Here is a 19,820-nt window from a genome sequence, read left to right as displayed (position 1 = left end):
GTTGGGTTAAGCTTAGGACTCTTGATTTCAGATCAGGTCATGATCTCAAGGTCATGAGATCAAGCCCCTCAACAGGCTTAGTGTTGGGCCTGCAGCCTACCTAAGATTCTCTATCTCCCTCTGCTCTTCCCCCTGCTCGTGTGTTCTTGCTTGCTTTCTCTCTCTCTAAAAAAACAAAACCAAATATCGCTGTTGAATGTTGATATAGTGTTAGAGGAAACTCAGAATTATTTGAAAGAACTATTAAAATATCCCCCCACATTACAGCTGTTTAAAACAAAACAAAACAATTTAAACACATATGAGTTTTAGGGAAAGTGACTAGAAATGAAATGGAATCATTCAATTGTTTAAGCTTTGGGTGATTTAGAAAGTCCCTGAAATAGGAAGCAAAGACTATCTATGATAGATATTTGAGCTAAAGTGGGGGGACCTCAAAGGTCCTCCCAAGCCTCATACCCACTACATTCCTCACTACTAGTTTATATCCATAACCTCAGTTTGATATAATTCTGGTCTTCTTGGTTGGTAAAGTAGATATGACAATCCCTGGATTAAATAGAATGAACTTAAAGTATAAATAATTTTAAACTAAGAATAACTATAGATGTAAAAGTAATTACAGGTGAGGATTAAATGATCTATTATAAATAACTGTGGAAGGATTTTTGTTTTAACATATGTTCAAATTTATTAAAAATTATAGTATTTCTAATTTTATTTTATTTTATTTTTATTTTTTTAAATTTATTTATGATAGTCAGAGAGAGAGAGAGAGAGGCAGAGACATAGGCAGAGGGAGAAACAGGCCCCATGCACCGGGAGCCCGACGTGGGATTCGATCCCGGGTCTCCAGAATCGCGCCCTGGGCCAAAGGCAGGTGCCAAACCACTGCGCCACCCAGGGATCCTCTAATTATATTTTAAATCAAAGCTATTTATATCCAATAATGTCAGTATCCAATTTCAAAATGCATAAGAAAAAAACACATATTATGACATCAAAAATCTGAAAAGAAGAATATCCTAAGAGATTTCTAATATTCCTTTGAAAATGAGGTAAAAGGAGTTTTCAAAGATTAACCTGATCACTTGACAGCAATATCCAGGGACAACAATTATACTTTGATGAAGCTAAGCAATAAAGAATATTCCCAGGTTTATGGAATGAGATATACTTGATTGTCTGAATGCTACTAAACAAGTTGTTTTCTTTTTTCAAGATTTTATTTATTTATTCATGAGAAACACAGAGAGAGAGGCAGAGGCACAGGCAGAGGGAGAAGCAGGCTCCCCATGGGGAGCCTGATGCGGAACTCGATCCCAGGGCCCCAGGATCACAACCTGAGCCAAAGGCAGACGCTCAGCCATTGAGCCACCCAGGCAACCCTAAACAAGTTCTTAGACAAATAATGTTACACATGAGAACAACACTGACTGAAGAAATAAAAAATAAATAGTAAGACATATTGTGAACATAAAGTAGTAAAGTTCCATACAAATATTGACTGTACCTCCCAATTGAGACAATATTTTTATAAGGGACATTTTTGAACACTGATTACAAACCAAGAATGAATTTTTTACTACCTTAAGTTTGTTGAATTTAAGAAGATAAATTAAATTTCAAACAAAAATCATTATGAATATAGAACAAATATTGACCCAAAGTACTAACTTTTGAAAAGTTTAGATAATCTCCTAGTGACAAACTGTAGGTTCTCTTAGGACGTTTTCAAAAGTTTAACTTCAGAGAGACATTCTCATAGTTTTGCCCTTGTGCATGTCCGTGGGTAACACAGTAGTCAAAAATGCTATGTGCATAACCCAGGAAACTCATTTGTATTCAATACTTACACAACAAATATTACAGTATCAAATATGTATCCAACATTTGAGATTTTATGTTGGGCCTTAATAATACATGGTACACATGCTTAAATATGCAGGAGTTACTATATTGTTTTTAAAATTGAAATAATGGATAAAATCATATTAAGTGTGAAGTAGAACATAGCTTTTTAATGGTGAAGGGTACAACATAGAGTGAAGGTATAATTATGATTTATCTATGAGCTGAAATTGTTACTATTGTAACAAAATATAGAGAGTTAAAATATCTAGGCATGCAAGAAAAATAGGTATAAGTAGCAAGAAGTTTTACACAGCTCTCATTCGTTATGTGATTAAAATAATCAAAAATGGCATAAGAGAGCTGAATACAAGAAAATCAATAAGGAATGACTCTGAACCCAGTACTCTGGAAAAAAAAAAAAAGTGCATTTTCTTTTCAAGTTCCCATGAAGCATTAATCAAATTTTATTATATATTTGGCCACAAGGAAAAACTCAATAAATTCTTTAAAATATAAAAAGTATACATCACATTCAATGACTATAATCTAATTTAAAAAGCAATAGAATTCAAAAGTAAAAACCATCTCCAGTCCCTCAGATATTTAAAACTTTCCTAAATTTCTTTTGAAGTGAATAGTAAGTAAAATCTCAACTGCTGCAAAAAAAAAAAAATATCACTAAGAGGGGTGCCTGGGTGGCTGAGTTGGTACAACATCTGCATTTGGCTCAGGTCATGATCTCCCAGTCCTGGGATCAAACCCAGAGTCTGGTTCCCTGCTTAGCAGGGAGTCTGCTTCGCCCTCTTCCTTTGCCCCTCCCTCTAGCTCTCTCTCTCTTATATAAATAAATAAAATCTTTTAAAAAAATCAATAAGAGGGATCCCCGGGTGGCTCAATGGTTTAGTGCCTGTCTTCAGCCGGGGCGTGATCCTGGAGACCCGGAATCGAGTCCCATGTCGGGCTCCCTGCATGGAGCCTGCTTCTCCCTCTGCCTGTGTCTCTGCCTCTCTCTCTCTCTGTCTATCATGAATAAATAAAATAAAATCTTTAAATAAATAAATAAATAAATATAAAAAAAACAATAAGAGTAACACTTCATTTCAAAATTCATGGGGTGTGATTAAAAGGACTAATTTGGAAAGAGAAAATGGAAGGAGGGTGATTTTTTTTTGTAATTATCATAATTCGTAAGGAGAGAGACAGATAGTAAAAGCAGAACCAGTCAGCCAAGCTGAGAAAAGTACACAGAAAAGTGGTCAAAGACGACCTAGGTCATTACATTGTCACCACTGTAACAGTGCTAAGAATATGAGATCTGATCTCAGTGCCTGCTGTCAGATTCTTCTTCCCTATTGTGCTAACCAAGTAACCATGGACAAATTTCCCCATCTTTAAGATAGGAATAATAAATACTTCTTTCATGGGGTTTTTGCAAAAAGCAAATAAGTTATCCAAGGCTAGACCAGTACCTGAGACAAAGTTAATTCTCAATAAATGTTAGCCAGATATCAGTGGGGGGAAAAATCCAAAGAATGGGAAGACAAAAAGCAAAGGTATCAAATAAAAGGTTATAAAAACTGAAAGGGCATTAAAGTTGTAAAGAAATCATTGGATTTGACTATGTGGATGCCACATGGAATCACAAGAACACAACTTGAGAAGAGCAAGGGATGTCAAAACCAATGCAATATTCCCACATAACATACTGGGAGGAAAAATCTTCCAAGATGTCCAATAGGCATTTCTAAATTTTTTTTTTTTTTATGATAGTCACAGACAGAGAGAGAGAGAGAGAGAGAGGCAGAGACATAGGCAGAGGGAGAAGCACGCTCCATGTACCGGGAGCCCGATGTGGGATTCGATCCCGGGTCTCCAGGATCGCGCCCTGGGCCAAAGGCAGGCGCTAAACCGCTGCGCCACCCAGGGATCCCCCAATAGGCATTTCTAAAGGAGAAGTACATGTGAATCATTTTTGCAAAGCTATTTCAAGAAGGAAAGGAAAAGATCATCCCGCCACTCACTGCTTTCTGTCCTATGTCCTCTGTTGGCATCCTAAAGACCCATTGGCATTATTTACTCAAATACAAACTCTCTGTATTCTTTGTTTGTCATAATCATTCTTTAAAGTGTTCAACAAATGTCTATTGAGCACCTATGTGCCAGCCTTTATATTAGAATTTGGAAATTAACACTTATCAATCCTAGAAGGTAAATCAAATTGATTTTTATGATAAGCTCAAAAATCAAATATTTATGCATTTAAATTATACTAATTTTTAAATTTTGGCTCAAAAATATTAAGACTATACAAAATAAATAAAAAGTGAGACAAAGTTCATACTTGATCACCATGACAATTTAGTTCTTAATATATAATTTCTCACCTATTCTCATTTTTCATTTCTTTCAGTGTATCTTGTAAACTCCATGTCCTTTAAGAAAAGAAGTGGAGGAAGAGGAAGAAGAGGAAGAGGCAGAAGAAGGAGAAGAAGGAGGAGGAGGATAAGGAGAAATTACTAAGGTACAAGATAGGCACTCAGAGAAGAGTGCTAGATACACCTAGGGCATTTATTTCATGTGTTTAGATGATCTCACTTTATTTTCTTCTAGTTCTGAAAATACTCTACTGACCAAATTTCTGATTAAAGGTGGATTTGGGCTAAGCAGAAAGTCAGAAACCATCTATCAACTTATCAAAACTCTTTTTTTTTTTTTTTTTTTTTATTTATGATAGTGACAGAGAGAGAGAGGGGAGAGACACAGGCAGAGGGAGAAGCAGGCTCCATGCACCGGGAGCCCGACGTGGGATTCGATCCCGGGGCTTCAGGATCGCGCCCTGGGCCAAAGGCAGGCGCTAAACCGCTGTGCCACCCAGGGATCCCTCAAAACTCTTTTCTGAAATGAAACTAAGGAAATATACTTTCAGGCACAATTTTCTCCTAGAAGTCAAAGTATTTCCTTAGTACTTAACAATCCTCCAACCTCTTCACTCCAGGAAATCCATAAAAGATTTTATAATTATTTTATAATTATATATTAGAATTGAGTGATTATTGTATGTCTGGCATTATGCTAAAGTGAATAGCATGAAAAAAAGAACTATTATCCATCTTATTTCCAAATGACAAGTCAGGAACTCATGAAAATAAATAATTTTCCATGGGTTACATAGCTATATCCAGAGGGGCTGAGATTCAAACCCATAATTATACGATAATTCCATAAGGACCAGAGAAGATAGCTAAGTTGCAAACAGTAAAAGACTTTGGAGTAAGGGACGAAAAGAAAAGAAGGGAAAATAATAAAGGAGCACTTAGAAAGGGTGACAGTAGCAATAACTGATACATGATCCCACATCTAATATATTCTGTCTTTAGAGAGTTCTAGTTTGCATTTCACCCTGTAAAGGGAAAGAGAACTTTGGACTGGTGGTTCTTAAGAATGGTCTATAACCCGCGGACAACTGACAAAAGAATCCAGAGAGATACTGACGAATGTCTGATTGTTTCTCTTTTTTTTTTTTTTTCCCACTTAGTGAATAGAAAAAAGACGCAGCAAGAGGAAAATAGGAAAATGTGTGCTATCTTTTTGTCTTTGCTCCAAATGGGAGCTAGAGAGGATATAATTATATTTTTGTTGATAGAAATATTTATTGGGCTTTACTGCCTTTTTTATTTTTTCACTTTTTTTAGTTTTACTTGCCATAAAGAACATTTTATTTTTTATAGCACAATTGAAAAGTAGTAATAAAACAAAGACACAATATACATACATAGAGCACATATGCTGTGTAGATTTTAAAAATTATTATGATTATCTTTTTGCCATTGTATGTGATCAGATTTTTTGTAAATATTTGCTTCTTTGGGGAACCATTATCCTAAAATTAAGCCAGTATTAATCTTTTAATTTCATAGGTTGTGTTTTATATTCAACCTTAAAAATTTCTATTTAAAATACCTCAAAAACATCATTTAAACTGTATAATATTTTTATCACTGCCTAACTTTAAAAATAGTTCTGGGATTATCTTTCCTGATGGAATTATAGCACTGTTATTTTTTAAAATGAGGTTCATATCAGAAATCTTTGGCAGAGAAAAACTTATACAAAAACTGAAATGTGCCACAGTTAAGGCTGGATGATTGCATAAGGAAATAAGCTACACTATCATTTATTTAAAAGCAGTGAGGTGGCCATTTTGGTAGTTAGCTTTCTTTGTATTTGAAAGTAAAATTATAATCATTGATCTTTATAAAAAAAATCAGTAAGATTATTTCCTTGGAAATAAATAAAATGCCATTTAAATCAATACCAAAGTCACATAAAAGTCAGGTAATGGGAAGAGCAGAGTTGTTCTTCATGGTTTTATTAAGCCATTGCCAGAATATCAATATATCACTTGCCCGAGTTATCTACAATTCAGATAAAAAATGTATACAGTGAATGGAACTAGTTGAGGAGAGAAAAAGTGTCTGATGTCCACCTTACAGTCATTTTGATGAAGGGCAAAATGGTTTAGCCACAGATCTCCTTCACTGCTGAAAAAACTGCATTGCTTATACACAAGCTTAACTGCAGTTCTATTTTTGGGCTATAGAATTCATCCACTGTTAAGAAACTACTTTTGCCGTGTGTTTTTAATTTTTTTTATATTTTAGGGCACCTAGATGGCTTTAGCTTAGTCGGTTAAATCTTTTGATATTTAGCTGTATTGTGAAGACTGCCAAATGTATAGTAGTTTAATATAACTTTTAATAATTCTTATAATTCAAAGGGAGAATTACTTTTAGTCATTTCTTGGTATACAGAAAATAATTATATACAGAAAATGGCATACAAAAAATAATTACACACTTAATAGTAAAAATAATAAAGGAAATGACTAATTTTGAATATTAGTAAATTTTTAAAGAAAGACAGTGGGTCTTATGCTTTTAAATCTAATTTCTAATATATACTGCTGCCAGATGGGTATAATACAGTCTATCCAAGCATTGTAAACACAAATATTCTCAAGATCTAGGGAAGTAAAATCAAGAAGTGAGCCTAGATGGAGAAAAATCACATGACCATCCTGGTCCACATTTTTTTTTTTTTAAGATTTATTTACTTGAGAAAAAGAGAGCATAAGCAAGGGGAAGGGCAAAGGGAAAGGGAGAAAAAGAATCTCAAGCAGGCTCCAGTTGAGCACAGAGCCCCATGTGGAGCTAGATCTCACAACCCTGAGACCAAAGTCAAGAATCTGATGCTTAGCCAAGGTGCTTAGCCAACTGAGCCACCCAGGCACTCCCATCCTGATCCACACTTTTGTTACCCATCTTTTGATAGAGATACAGTGAGGATAAATATTTACATGAGGTACAAATATGATGCTGAACAGCAAATGGTGCTCAATATTTGTGTCAGAGACAAGATGGAAGAGTTTAGACCAGCAAAATGGAAACCCCATATCTCATCAAAGGTGTCAGCTATTCCTTATTTCTATCTCATGGCTGCTTTTGAGAATGGGGGTCCAGGGATGCCCAATCTTTGTATTTTTTTTACATTTTTAAAATATTTCTAAAATACCATGCTAATGCAAACAAAATGTATCTGTGAACTATGTGTAGGTCATAAGCCTGGTCTAGGTTTATCTAATGGTTAGGAAGTACCAATATGACATAAATCATGGCATTGTATGTGAACTAGTAAAGTCTAGACAACACTCCAACTATGGTTGTATCTTGATGTCTGCTTGATTCCTAAGTTCTAGGTCATGTGCTTAAGGGAGAGGGAGGAGGAAGAGTAAAGAGGAACATGTAAACCAGGCTGCCAAAAGATTGCTAAATGGAATCATTTAGCAATCAGCTCTGAATACTTGGGTGCTGGAATCAAATTTGCTGTTAACTGGTTTGGTTTTATAACACTGTACAAGTCATTTAACATCTCTGTGTCCATTTTTTCCTCTTTTGAATTGATGAGAATTAGACTAGTAATAATCTAGATAATAATCTAAAATCTCTTCTACCCCTAAAATCTAGAATAGGAGTAAGCTAAGTATTTCAAAGCTTTTCACATACACCTAAGGAAGTTGTTAGTCATATTGTATCAAGTCTATAATTTATTGTTAAATCTTTTATTCTAAGCCTTTTCACTGATATAATTTTCATTTCCTTCTTTCTTTCTTTAAGGCCAGGTGAAATAATTTTCATTTTTAACAATTACGCTTATTTTTATACTTACATTGCACTTAAGAACTTCTACCTATGCCTATGCCTTAGGAATAGGCAAATCAGATTTCATCTCATGAGTCAAGTCTAATAATGAAGTGCCTTCCTAGAGGACCAAGTTCAAAAGGATTGTGGGAGTTCTTTTTTTTTTTTTTTTAAGATTTTATTTATTCATGAGAAACACACAGAGTGAGCAGAGACATAGGCAGAAGGAGAAGCAGGCTCCCTGTGGGGGGTCTGATGCAGAACTTGATCCTGACTCCAGGCAGATGCTCAACCACTAAGCCACCCAGGTGGTCCTTTCTCTACGTTTCTTAAGGAACTTTGGGAACAAATTTTTTTCAGCCAAAGTTATCAATCTCCCTTTTATTACTTTTCTGTAGGAGAAGGCATGGGATTAGTACTTTTTTTTTTTCTCAAACTATAAACATATTAACAAAAACATTAAGTTTTATTTCAAAATCTTGGAAATCCATAGCTTAAATATACAACATATAGGTTGAATTGAAATCAAGCAAAGTTAACACCACATTATCAATTGCATCCTAGTTAATTATTTTGTGACAAATAAGGTATTCATTTTATCTTATTTTTTTACAAATTAGCTAAATATGGGGGAGAGGAGTAGTATGAAATATAGTAATTTACTAGGCCTGCCAAAATTGAGCCATATTTAAGATTCCAATCTGATCTTATACATAGGTAAGTAATATATGAAATCCTATGTAGACCATCATTGCAAAAGGATTGAATGTTCCTAAAAATGTCAGAATGTTCTTCAACAGATGAATGGATAAAGAAGATGTGGTATATATATACAATGGAATAATATTATATTACTCAACCATCAGAAAGTATGAATACTCACCATTTGTTCTGACATGGATGGAACTGGAGGGTATTATGCTGAGTGAAATAAGTCAAGTGGAGAAAGACAATCATCATATGGTTTCACTCATATGTGGAATATCAGAAATAGTGAAAGGGATTATAAGGGAAAGGAGAGAAACTGGGTGGGGGAAAAATTAGAGAGGAAGATAAACCATGAGAGACTCCTAACTCTGGGAAACAAAGAAACGATTGTGGAAGAGGAGGCTGGTGAGGGGATGAAGTGACTGGGTGATGGGCATTAAGGAGGGCACGTGATGTGATGAGCAGAGCACTGGGTGTTATATTACATGTTGCAAATTGAATTTAAATAAAAATTTGTTTAAAAAAAGATTTTAAAATAAAATTCTAAAATATTTAAGGAAGAAACAGTCTTGTTATTCAGATTCAACAGAGACTTACAGCTAAACATTTATTCAAGAAATAAAAAAGAAAAGGTAACTCTTCCAAATGCCATGATCTCTAGAAATACTGTCTTAAAGAAATCTGCCAGGGATCCCTGGGTGGCGCAGTGGTTTGGCGCCTGCCTTTGGCCCAGGGCGCGATCCTGGAGATTCAGGATCGAATCCCACGTCGGGCTCCCGGTGCATGGAGCCTGCTTCTCCCTCTGCCTGTGTCTCTGCCTCTCTCTCTCTCTCTCTGTGTGACTATCATAAATAAATAAAAATTTAAAAAAAAGAAAAAAAAAGAAATCTGCTGTATTTGTTCCATCAACAAAATATACTTTTATTAAGATTTTGCTGTTTCTCAAGTAGAGTTTTTAAAAGTTCTATAAATTTTTCTGTAAATTTTGTAAAATGCCCATATGTAGAACTTCTTAAAATAATTCAATTTTATTATTTGTAGTACCAAATATAAACCAGAATAGAAAAGTAGTGCCAACAGAGGTCTTACCTATCTATTCCTTGGTGAAGACATAAGAATAATTTGAAATGTAATTATTAATTTTCAGTAGATAAGGATTGCTGATTAAGTCTTTAAGATTATTGAAAAAAAAATGTTCATTAAGATTAACCATTATATCCATGAAGCATTATAATCATGAAGAAAGAGCTTTCTAAAAAGAGGTAAAATCAAATTACCACTGGTTCTGAATTTCTGAATTAGTAAAGAATAATCATGTATCCATCTTACCACTTAAGTTTGTACTTTTTAATAAATTTATTTAAAAGAAAGACAACAACTTTTGGGAAAAGTTGAAAATTCAGGTACTCGAAAAATCCCGATGCAGCTTGTTCAAATGAACATTTTAAATCTCTTAAATCTCTTTCTAGCTGATATTAGAAACCTGTCTCCTGAGTTTGCTTTTCTCTAAGAGCCAGAGCAAAGGTTTTTCCAATTACAGTTGATATGCTTAGAAATTCCTAAATCTCTAAATAAAGGCACTCACTAGATTCCATGAGAAGAATTTCTGTGTGGCTTACACTACAAATTTAACTCTGATAGAATCATTAGACTAAGAAAGCTGTCAACTCAGAGGGAAAAAAAGTCCATTTATTTTTCATGCCTGTTAAAGAAAATCATTCCAGCTACTCGGAGGGATGGTGAGAAGCATGTTTCATTTCTCATTCTGAGCAATTTCCTATTGAAAACAATAGATCCTCTACCTTTGAGAATCTTCCTAAAATTCCAAAATTTTTTCCAAATCCCCACATCTCTAAATTTTCATAGGACCTGGAAAATGCAACCTTGAAAACTTCTCCATACTAGGAAGTATCAGTATATTATGTTTGTGCAGTTCTTTTCTCATCAGAAGATAATTAATACATTGATTACAGAGAAATACTAAGAATGCTATCATAGGACCACAGGGTTTTAGCATTAAAATGAACTACATGCCCTGAAGCATGTCCTTAATTATTCAGAAGACTAAGTAATCACCTACATGGAATTTATCAATAATTAATATGCCTATCTTTATGCAATTTAACTAAACTCCCCTTTTGTAGAGTGAATCTTTACATTCAACACTATAAAAGTTTAAATTTTAACAAACTTAGATGTGATATCAATATTGAGAGTTCAAGCTAGGGTCTTTCTCCTTATCTACACCAACTCTACATGTCCAAATATCAATTATATGTACTATTGCCTCTAAAATTTAATTCTACAGCTTGGTCCTCTCCACCATGCTGTGTATCCATTCACTCAACTGCTGATTTCATCTTTTCACTTGGATAGATATCTAGCAAACATTTTAAAGTTGATACTTGAGAAAGTCAACCATTATTTCCAAAAGTCAACTATTCCAACTTAAAAAATCCACTACTCTGCCAATTTTGCCATTGGTGTAAAAAAGGGTCACTATCATTTAAAAATCTACATGTTGTCCCAGATCCATTTCTTACCCTCATCATCTCTCTGCAATCCTCCAGCAAGCCCTGTTTGTTCTTTCTGAAAATATTACCCCAAAGTGCCCACTTCTCTCCCTCTCCACTGCTACCTACCCTAGTTCAAACTATCACCATCTCTTGCAAAGCAAACTGCAATAGTATCTGAAAGAGATTACTGTTTTTACTCTTGCCCCTTCCCATCTCATTTTCCAAATAGCAGCCAGAGCAATCTTTTAAAAACAATAAAGCAATTCATGCCACTCTGCTGAACAAAACCCTATAGTGACTTCACATTATATTGAGAATAAACTCCAAACTCTTTACCTACAAGGCCCTTTATCATCTAATTTCTGCCTTGATGTATTTATTACTTTTTGTTGCCATTCCCTCTCTTGAATATTAATTCCAAGAGAGCAGAGACTTTTCTGTTCAGTGTGCCTCTGCCCAGGCCTCTGCCATGTGTGGTATATATATGGTAGACTCTGAATATATGTTTCTAAAAAGAAAGACTTGGGTTTCTCAAATATGAATATGAATGCATGTGTGCAAAATGGGGAAGGAGGGTATTGGTCATTGTGCTACTGAAACAAGGTCATAGAATATATATTTCGGTACCTTTTTTTCATTAAACAATAATTTGAGGGATCTTTTCTATTCAGATGATAGAGCTTTAGATTCCTCTTTTTAATAGTGTATAATACTACATTAAATAACTCAAAAATTTTTCTATTAGTGGAACTTTTTCTCACTTTTTGCCATTTTGAATAATGTTGTGATATTCCTGCATATATGTCCTTACATAAAGATATATCCATATCTGTGAAACTGACTACCAAAAATATGACAGTTGGGTCAAATTTTTTTTAATTTAAGTAAATATTACCAAGAATAAAATTACTAAGATTTTAAGAAGCTATTTTGTATGTTTTTAAATTTTTTGACTTTTTATTTTGAATTCTATTATTCTATCATTGCCTCCTTATATGTTTTTACAATACCAAAATACTAAAAATAATTTCTATTTTAAACAATATTTTTTTTACATTTTTTCTTATTGTTACTCTGTTTTTTTTTTTCTTTTTTAAGATTTTATTTATTTATTCATGAGAGACACAGAGAGAGGCACACACAGGCAGAGGGAGAAGCAGGCTCCATGCAGGGAGCCCGACACAGGACTCGATCCCGAGTCTCCAGGATCACACCCTGGGCCAAAGGCGGTGCTAAACCGCTGAGCTACCCAGGCTGCCCTACTCTTTGGTTTTATGTTTTATCCCTGATTAAGAAAGTCTTTGTACTTTAAAATTGTAAACACAGTATCCTATATTTCCCTTTACTATTTTTATTGTACTGTTGTTTAAAGTTTTAATCCATACAGAATAAACTTGTAAATGTAATAGATGGCAGGTCCACTATCATTTTTGCTAGAGCTGTTTTGAAGGTTTCACCACTATCCTATCCCTTCACTGAATTAAACTACCAGTTATACCATATGGCAGTATATCATATGTATTTCATATGTCTCCTTTTTCAAATATTCTGGGATATATTCTTATTTACTGATTTATTTATCTATTCAACACACTACTACCATAATGAATTTATTGCTATGACTTTTTATTATCCTCTCACTGTTTGGGTATTTGCCAGTATTTATGGTTCTACATAAATTTTATTTTTAATTTTTTTTAAAGATTTCATTTATTTATTCATGAAAGACACACAGAAGAAGAGAGGCAGAAACACAGGCAGAGGGAGAAGCAGGCTCCATGTAGGGAGCCTGATGTGGGACTCGATCCTGGAACTCCAGGATCATGCCCTGGGCAGAAGGCAGGCCCTAAACAGCTGAGCCACCCAGGGATACCCCCATATAAATTTTAAAAATCATCTTAAGTAATAGTCGATATTGTATTCTAATTGGAGTTTCATTAAATTTATGTAAATTTGGTGACAATTTTAAGAAACTTCACAGTTAAGACGATTTTCTTATCTATTGACTCAGATTCTATAACTTTCAAAAAGATTCTCTCATATAAATCTTAAACCAAATTTGCCTGAATTTATTACTAAGTACTTTTCAGTGTTCTTTTGCTATAACTAATTATTTCCACTACAAAGTTACCTATATTCTTCTAAGTGTTGCTAGAGTAGAAAAAAAATGGGTTGATTTATACTTATGTTTATTCCCTCCATTCATATCACCCAATTTTTTAATAGATCCTAGAAGTCTTTATAATTTTTTCTTGATTGCTTGAATTTTATGGAAATATAATCTATCAGCAAAAATAGAGTATCTTATTCTTATTTGCCTAGTGTTTATGCAAGATATTAAATGCTCAAGAACTTCTAAGGCAATGAATAATAATGTTGACAGTAGTCATGCCTGTCTGGTTCCTAATGAAATTCAAATAGTTTTATTTTTAACAGGAATATTGATTTAATTTTATATTAAAACTCTTCACAAATTTTACATTTTCAGAATTTCAATAATTTGAGAAATGTAAAAAGTTTTTTATTTCATTAAACACCTCAAACCCAATATAAAATGAGCTCCATGATTACCATGATTTAATTGCCCAAGGTCTATATTTCTATGGGGTTAGTTTTTGGAAAAGAGTCTATATTATATTTTATTAGTATTTTGGGAGATATTTTACTTAATAGAGGAATTATATGTCAAGAAATACAGTTGTTAAATTTTGTCAGATACATTTTCACTGTTGATATGAATTGTTTATTTTATTAATCTAATTAATAATTATTTATTTCAGGGTATTAAAATAAATCTTCATTCTTTGAATAAAGTCTTCCTTTTGATGGAATATTATTCTTTGACACATTTCTGAACCATTTGTCAATATTTTATCAAGAATTTTGTTCAGGGATCCCTGGGTGGCTCAGCGGTTTAGTGCCTGCCTTCAGCCCAGGGCATGATCCTGGAGTCCTGGAATCGAGTCCCACATCGGGCTCCCTGCATGGAGCCTGCTTCTGTCTCTGCTTGTGTCTCTGCCCCTCTCTCTGTGTCTCTCAGGAATAAATAAATAAAATCTTTAAAAAAATAAAAGAATTTTGTTCAATATTTAGAAGTTAAAGTAGTCTATAGTCTCATTTTTATACTGTATGTTTATATATTTTTTACATATCTTAAATTTATAGTTAATAAAGCAATTTTGATTTTACAAAATGGATTGGAAAACAATGTCTGTTCTATGCCTTGTGCTACTTTAAATGCCATTAGAATATTCTGATCCTTAAACCAAACCTAAATTCAGTGGTGAATCCATCAAGTTCCAATTATTGATCAATAGTAAACATCATTACACACCTATCAAACTGGCTTAAATTTAAAAGACTGACAATATCAAATGTTGACAAGGGTATGGAACTGTTGGAATTCTCATATATTACTAGGGGAAAATGTAAAAACTAGTCAAACTAGTTTGATAGTTTATGGAAAAGTAAAATATATTCACCACATAATCCAGATATTCCAATTCAAACCAAGAAAATTGAAAATATATTAATTCCAGGATACATATATCATAATATGATATGGATCATATTATGGATCATAATAGCATTATTTGTAATAAGCTCAAAGCTAGAAAAACCTACTGTCCATCACTAGATGAAAGAATAACCAACTATGATATAAGCATCAACAGAATACTACTTAGCAAAACAAAAGAATTCTTGATTCATGCAAAAGCATGAATGAAACTCAAAATAATTATGCAGATTATAAGAACCCAGACAATATAATCACATACTGTATTATTCCATTTATATAAAATTATAGAAAATGAAAATGAATTTATAGTGGACCAATGGTTACCTGAAGAGAAAAGAACCAAGGACTAGGAAATGGAATACAAAGATATACAATGAATCTTTTGGGGATAATATACATGTTCATTATCATTGTTGCAGTGATGTTTGCATATATCTGTATGAAACACTTTTTAAACTGCACTTTTTAAATATGTGCAGATTATCCTATGCCAATTATACCTCAATAAAGCTGTTTTAGAACTACTAAAGTCCCTCTCTAATTTATAAAACTAACAAAGGATGAGTAACTTGTAGAGACCAAGATGAAGAGTATGTGTCCACAAGTGAGGCTGCCATGTGAATCTGGCCTCCTCTAATGTCACACCGAGGTTTATCACAGCTGACAAAATCTTATTGCTAAATCTAAAAAATTTCAGTGTTACATTATGAAACTAAAAGGTAAAACAAGATAAAAATATTAGAGCAGCCATAATACAGAAAAAATATTAATCAACTGAATTATATACCTTTGACGTTGATTATATTTATGTCATTTAATATGATGATAATCATAATGTCCTTGGTATGTATGTACCTTTAAATAAACTCAATTAACAAAGAGCATTCATCAACTTTCATTCCAAACAACCGTGTTTAATGATATCCTTAAGAATTAGAAGCTCAAATCTTGTCATTAATTTTTTAAAGTAGTGTATATGAATTTGATTAATAAACTCTAGGTACTGATTAAGCTATCTACTTGTGTATGCATTTGTCTACTAGAAACTCATTTTAATTCAGAAACATCATTAACTCTAATGGTTATTGCTGAAAATGAGGGTGTTGTTAATATCATGGCCATCAGCATTAGCACATTAAAGACACTTTCCCACACAGCTCCCCTCCCCAGCTTTAGTGACTTGATTTTGTTTTGACAAAATGTAAAAGTATTTAATGAGATCTGATTATGATGTATAGCTGTAGTACTTGAAATAGCAAAGGAAAATTCTTTATTCTCCTATAGAATATATGAATATATTCTAGAACGTAATGAAGCTATGAAAAATATTTTATACATATAAATATGAACATTGTTATAAATTTATAAATATGAACAAATTTTATATTGTTAAGTGCAAAAAGAAACTAAAGAATGATCCTATTTTAAATTATGAACCATAAGAGATCCCGAACTCTAAGAAACTGAGGGATGGGGACAGTTGGGTGGCTCAGCAGTTGGGCATCTGCCTTTGGCTCAAGGCATGCTCCTGGAGTCCCAGGATCAAGTCCCACATTGAGCTTCCTGCATGGAGCTTGCTTCTTCCTCTGCCTATGTCTCTGCCTCTCTGTCTCTGTGTCTCTCATGAATAAATAAATAAAATCTAAAAAAAAAAGAAAAAAAAAGAAAGAAAGAAAAGAAACTGAGGGATGCCAGAAAAGAGGTGGGGGAGATGAGGTAATTGGGTGATAGGCATTAAGTAGGGCACTTGATATAATGAGCACTGGTGTTATATGCAACTGATGAATCACTGAATTCTATGTCTGAAACTAATTTAAAAATAAATATTTAAAAATTAAAATATGAACCAAAATCATTCTATATGTGCATAAGCCTTTTCTTTTTCTTTTCTTTTTTTTTTTTTTTCAGAATAGACACAAAACAGTGTTTTCCAAAATGTCAACATCAGTTACCTTAGGCTGGATGGCAAAGGCATAGATTATTCTCTCCTTATCATTATCACAAAGCATATAGTTTACCTTTTTAATATTTATAAATTCTGAAAAGAAATATCTCTCAAAAATACTTTGTTTCAAAAGTCCCAGGGGGGAAAAAAAAGTCCCAGGAAAAAGTCTCTGAAAATAAAAATATACAAATAATATTACTCATTCGAATTAATGAAGTTAGTTTAATGACTTATCACATACTGAGACATAAGCATGCTCTCTAAGTCTTACAATAACACTGCAAGATAAGCATCATTATCTTCCTTTTACAGATGAAGAAATTAAGGTTCAGAGAGGTTTATTTCCAAAGTTACATAGTTGCCAAATACAGAGGCTAATTCAAACTCAAGTCTAGGGATCCCTGGGTGGCGCAGTGGTTTGGCGCCTGCCTTTGGCCCGGGGCGCGATCCTGGAGACCCGGGATCGAATCCCACATCGGGCTCCCAGCATGGAGCCTGCTTCTCCCTCTGCCTGTGTCTCTGCCTCTCTGCCTCTCTCTTTGTGACTATCATGAATAAATAAATAAAATCTTTAAAAAAAAAAAAAAACAAACTCAAGTCTAGTTATAAAGCTTGGATTTTTAAATATACAATATGGGGATCCCTGGGTGGTGCAGCAGGTTAGCGCCTGCCTTTGGCCCAGGGTGTGATCCTGGAGACCCGGGATCGAATCCCACATCGGGCTCTCGGTGCATGGAGCCTGCTTCTCCCTCTGCCTGTGTCTCTGCCTCTCTCTCTCTCTCTCTGTGACTATCATAAATAAATAAAAATTAAAAAAAAAAAGATTCTAAATATACAATATTACTTTTATACATTCATAACCTATTTTGAAACATTTATGAAACATGTCCAACAATGCAAATATTATAAGGGACTAAATGTTATAGAGCAGACTCTCTGCCTTTAAGAAACATTTTAGGGGAATCCCTGGGTGGCTCAGTGGTTTAGCGCCTGCCTTCGGCCTAGGGCGTCATCCTGGAGTCCCGGGATCGAATCCCACGTCAGGCTCCCTGCATGGAGCCTGCTTCTCCCTCTGCCTGTGTCTCTGTCTCTCTCTCAGTCCATGTCTCTCATGAATAAATAAATAAAATCTTTAAAAAAAAAAAAAAAAAGAAAAGAAACATTTTATCTTGAGAGAGAGATAAGGCACAGCCAAGCGAAGCACGATATAGCATTCAGTAACCAAATCATGATGGAAGAGATCACACCCAACTCATTCATCTCCACTTATTTCTATGCCTTCCATTCAGTGGGTGCTTATCAAACATTTGTTGAATGAAGTATGTCTTTCATTGTGTAATATAAATGTATTAAAATGTCTGATAGTATTCAAATGTGTTCTGCCCAAAGCATATGCTGATACTGTGTCACTTCAATGTGGACAAAACACAAACAATGATGCATTTCTCTTTGCTTAGAGCATTGATACTACATCAACCACACAACCTTATATGCCGTCTTTTGCCAACAAGAGAATATTTGTATGAGCTGCCTGGTCGGGGATGTGTGTTGTCTATCGTCCTGACAAGAACACTCCCTAGGTAATGCTCACTGGCATTTTTAGCTATTTCTCATCTCAGACTCTGAGAAGCCATATGCCAATTGAATAAATCTAATTGGCATTTAGAAACATTTCTAAATATGAGGTATTGGGCCTGAAAATAGATTCAAATAAAAGAGATAAATAAATTCATGTCTCCGAAGGGGTTTTTCATTCTCTTTGAAGCAATTGTGCCTGTTTTCCAAACAGCAAGGATTGTGTTAAAGTATTCTCACAGGGCAGTTCACTTTCCATGTGGCCTACATAGGCTCTTCTACCAGAATTTGTTTTATAATTTCGTGCTCCTCAGCAAAAGAAACAGTCAACAAAACTAAAAGACAACCTACAGAATGGGAGAAGATATTTGGAAATGACCTATCAGATAAAGGGCTCCTCAGCAAAAGAAACAGTCAACAAAACTAAAAGACAACCTACAGAATGGGAGAAGATATTTGGAAATGACCTATCAGATAAAGGGCTAGTATCCAAGATCTATAAAGAACTTATTAAACTCAACAGCAAAGAAACAAACAATCCAATCATGAAATGGGCAAAAGACATGAACAGAGATCTCACAGAGGAAGACATAGACATGGCCAACAGCACATGAGAAAATGCTCCGCAATGCTCTGCATCACTGGTCATCAGGGAAATACAAATCAAAACCACAATGAGATCCCACCTCACACCAGTGAGAATGGGGCAAATCAACAAGGCAGGAAACAACAAATGTTGGAGAGGATGTGGAGAAAGGGGAACCCTCTTGCCCTGTTGGTGGGAATGTGAACTGGTGCAGCCGCTCTGGAAAACTGTGTGGAGGTTCCTCAAAGAGTTAAAAATAGATCTGCCCTACGACCCAGCAATTGCACTGTTGGGGATTTACCCCAAAGATTCAGATGCAATGAAATGCCGGGACACCTGCACCCCGATGTTTCTAGCAGCAATGTCCACAATAGCCAAACTGTGGAAGGAGCCTTGGTGTCCATCGAAAGATGAATGAATAAAGAAGCTGTGGTCTATGTATACAATGGAATATTACTCAGCCATTAGAAACGACAAATACCCACCATTTGCTTCGACGTGGATGGAACTGGAGGGTATTATGCTGAGTGAAATAAGTCAATCAGAGAAGGACAAACATTATATGGTCTCATTCATATGGAGAATATAAAAAATAGTGAAAGGGAATAAAGGGGAAAGGAGAGAAAATGAGTGGGAAATATCAGAGAGGAAGACAGAACATGAGAGACTCCTAACTCTGGGAAATGAACAAGGGGTGGTGGAAAGGCAGGTGGGCAGGGGGTGGGGGTGACTGGGTGACGGGCAGTGAGGGGGGCACTTGATGGGATGAGCACTGGGTGCTATGCTATATGTTGGCAAATTGAACTCCAATAAAAAAATTAAAAAATATATAATTTCCTGCTCCTATGAAAATGATTTTCAAAATTCTTGGATTCCTAAGTGAAGGACTGTTGACATTGCATCTAGTTGACTATCTGAA

The sequence above is a fragment of the Canis lupus genome, chromosome 4, assembly GCF_048164855.1.
Source record: "Canis lupus baileyi chromosome 4, mCanLup2.hap1, whole genome shotgun sequence".
Classification (NCBI taxonomy): Eukaryota; Metazoa; Chordata; class Mammalia; order Carnivora; family Canidae; genus Canis; species Canis lupus.
Note: the sequence above shows the minus strand (reverse complement) of the source record.